General features: G+C 43.6%; 1 pseudogene; it reads right to left on the reverse strand.

Annotated features, from left to right (window-relative positions):
- Positions 1-3,239: 3,239 nt before the first annotated feature.
- On the reverse strand, positions 3,240-3,835 carry LOC133883649 (RING-H2 finger protein ATL16-like; annotated as a pseudogene).
- Between the last annotated feature and the right edge of the window lie 86 nt (positions 3,836-3,921).

Here is a 3,921-nt window from a genome sequence, read left to right on the forward strand (position 1 = left end):
CAGCACTTGAGTCCTTTCTTGGTAGACATACCAAAGGAAATGAAAAGAAACTTGAAGCCCCCGGGCACTGTTAGGAAGAGACCCCAGAATATCCAGACCCTAAGTCGTAAAAGCCCACGACAATGGGATCATCTATAGAGCTTGAGCAGGTTGATGGATACGTCTGCTGTGAAACTGACACTTGATGAATCTTATTACCATTTTGCTCGTATCATGGAGAACCATAGGCCAGTAGAAGCCTTGTCTGAAAGTCTTTCCAACCAGGGTTTGGAAGGAAGCGTGATCTTTGCACTCCCCTCCATGGATTTTCTCAAATAGTTAGCTACTATGCTTTCAAGAGATGCACCTCTTGAGAACTCCGTGGGTGCCTTTGCGATAGACCGTTAATAGGGTATACATCCTGGCCCTACAGGAAATTTTCTCAGATAGTGCATTATCCTCGGGAACAACTCGATCCTGAAGAAACTTGTGGATTGGATCCATCAATGTATGTTCGTACTTAAGCAGAGCTACGAGTTCCCCTACAACTCCTTGTGGGGGTATCGATCCTTAGAGAGCCCCTGAATTAGTTATAGGTTTCATAGACCACCAGTCCTTTGGTCGTGTTATCTTGCAATGTCACGAACAACTTTGAGATTCTTTCTATAAACATCTTGTATATCTTGGAGATCGTGAGATGGCTAGTCGAACAAGACTATCGATGAGGCAGTTGTCTTTTCTCAAGTCTGATGAATTTATTTTCTAGCTTCTTCACCTCCGCAAAGTACGCTGTCATAGTCTTATATGAGGTTTAATACTCCTTGCCAACTCACTTCACCACCATCTATGGATATCAATTCATGTGGATGCCGAGTGCAGGAGCTACACAAAGACTATCGAGCAAACTTTGTACTCGACCGCGTTGTTCATAACAAGAAAGTCAATCTTCAAACATACATCAGGCATTCTCCGCTCGAGGAGAGGAGGGTTGCCCTAGCACCTAGGCTTTTGAGTATTAGCAATACATCAAAGTACAATTCCGTACCTTGGGTGCCTAGTCGTGGGTGTTCTAGAGATAATTCCTTGAAGAGTCACCATCGATACCAGGTTGAGGGCGTTGTACGTCCTGCTCCCTTTCCTTGATGAAAATAAGAGTCTCCTTGGCATTGCTGTGATTCCTTGGAAACTCCCCTGATCGGTCATTGGGTTATCGGGCGAGAGGACAAAGTTGTCGTAGAACCCTTCGTCTAAGTAGCCAGATTTTGACGCACTCTTAGGTGAAGTCAATGACATGGTTCGTGGTAAAGATTCGACGTCATTAGTCATGATCCCTAAGGCTGGCGCCAGCTGTCGACGATTTGTGAACCACCGATCTTACAAATACATGAATGATGTAGAGGATACTCCTTGCAGTCAAAACATATGCTAAAATACAGAGATTTATACAGGTTCAGGCTTTCCGAAAGATAATAGCACTACATCATGTAGTCTTGTATTGATCTTCGAGACAGATTACAAGAGGAGGGTCTTGGCTAGCCTAGAAGGGATCTAAACCTAGTTGAGGATGCCTTGTATGTAGTCTTGTCAAGATGTCTATGTAGATCGTGATTGTGGTTCTTTTTTGTCCTATCCTCCGTAGGGTCCCCTGGATCCGTATATATATAAGGGTTGCTATGTAGCATCCAAACTCCATTCCAAATAGGATTATGTTATCCTTCAATTTAGGGATAGACTTCCTTATTTAAGGAGTATACTAGAATCTGCGGACAGTTTCCATCCAGGGACTCCTTCCCAGGTAAAGTCGTATGCTCTGATAATCTAGGAAAATCCTAGGAGGTTCATATATACATAGGATAGCAATATACGGTAGTTATGTAGTACTCATCATTAGTAACATTATGCAATTCTTGACTGTCGCTGTCTCCTCAAATTAACCTGTGATGAGAAACAACTAAAGATTGAAGGAATCTAGGCTCTAACTTATGTAATGCAGTTAGAATAGAACCTCAATGAAATTTGAACAGCTTTGAATTCTTTGAACGAGGGTTGCAGATCTTTAACGGTTTCAAGTAACATGGACTAGAGTAACACACAACATCCATGTGACCCTCTCATTCTTGTTGCTTCATTGCTGCCTTGACCCTCGCTGCGCACCGTCCTCCTCCCCGGTGCTTTGTTGACACCACTGCCATCTCACTGCATTGTAGCCTCCATTTGCCTGCTGCCAAATTGTCACGCCCACAAGGCCACAACCTAATTCTAGGATCAAGACCTCTGGATAGTCGCCGACTGATTTCCCAAAAATTTGGCCGATATCTGATAGATGTATCATGAATTCGTTTTTGCCTCTGGATGAACTGATCTCAAGATTTTGAGCATTCACATTACAGAGATTCTAGCCTAGAGGATGATCATTCCACAATCTTTCTATTAAACAACAAGAAAAGAGGAGTCCTTTAATTTCATGAACAATGCAAATCACATCTTATCTTATTTATTACTAATTGAATGCTCCTTTTAGAGCATCCACATTAATCCTTAGATGAGACGCGCTAGAAAAGAAGAGGAATCCTAAAAATTCTTATAAAAAGGAAAAAAAATCCGATAATCGATTTGCTGGACTCTACCAATCATTGACAACAATAGCTATTGGATCTAACATGTATCTAAATTACACACTCTTTCCATTATAAAAAAATTAACCCAAAGTACCGCCAAAACATGCTTTTAAATTACCCACCTATGTTATTTACAAAAGAATAACTCAAAATACTCTCAATATCTACTTCTAAATTATCCATATCTACCATTATGAAAAAACCAACCTAAAGAACATAAATACTTGCTTTTAAATTCCCCGCATCTATTATTGTAACAAAATTAACCTAAAGTGCCGCTGTCTTGCAATGTTCAATATGCTTTTTACCTAAACATTAATTTAGGACTCTCTCAATTATGCAATGGAGTCACAAGAGAAACTAAAAAAAGAAAGAAAATAGTATACCATGAGCGGTCATACACATATTAATGAATATTGTGAATATGAGGAAAATAACAAGAAAAATAATTTTACGCAAGACTTTGATTCAGTAGAGGAATATAGTAAGATTAATGTGGTCAATATATGCACATCAACGTACCACCTCTAAATCATAAATAATAGGTATTCACAAAGTTCTATTATCCATGTATTTTCTAAATATATTTCTAGTCCATGCCGACATACGGATTAATGGACTACTGTACATAGTTGTCATCACATTATCAACACGAATTTATTAACACACAAAACAAATCCGTCGGTTAGTTCTCTAGATAAGAAACCTAAATTAATCTGAATCCATGGTCAGAAATATAACCGCAGAAAATACACGCACCAAATGCACTGTTTCTGGTCTGAGCGCACTGCGGACCTAAGCAGGCGGTAGCGGGCCGCCGTCCATCATCGGGCCGGTGCCCGAGCGGCAGAGCGGGCACGTCGAGTGCGCGTCCAGCCACGGGTTGATGCACTCTACGTGGTACAGGTGCAGGCACACAGGCAGCAGTCGCACCATCTCACCGATCTGGAACGCGCCGAGGCACACCGAGCACGTCGCCTCCTCCTCGCCGCTGCCCGTCCCCACGTCGTGCTTCACCGACCGGTTTACGTGAACAACGGGAGGCCCGCCGCCGGGATGGCACACTGCGGGCGACCGTCCTCGCGTTCGCGGGCGCTGCGCAGTTGCTGCTCGTCGTTGTCCAACGGCTCTGGTACCGGTGGTGCCTGCGGCCGCGCGGCGACGGCTGCAGCTGCCGCGGCAGCATCAGACCCGGCACTGGCGCGGCTTTGGTTGTGCCCTTGGGCGAGTCTGCACATGCAGCAGAGCATGAACAGGACGATCCCGACGACGACGATGCTGACGTCTGCGATGACCCTTTTCGGAGACGTCGAGGAGTTATGAG

The sequence above is a fragment of the Phragmites australis genome, chromosome 10, assembly GCF_958298935.1.
Source record: "Phragmites australis chromosome 10, lpPhrAust1.1, whole genome shotgun sequence".
NCBI classification, from domain to species: Eukaryota; Viridiplantae; Streptophyta; class Magnoliopsida; order Poales; family Poaceae; genus Phragmites; species Phragmites australis.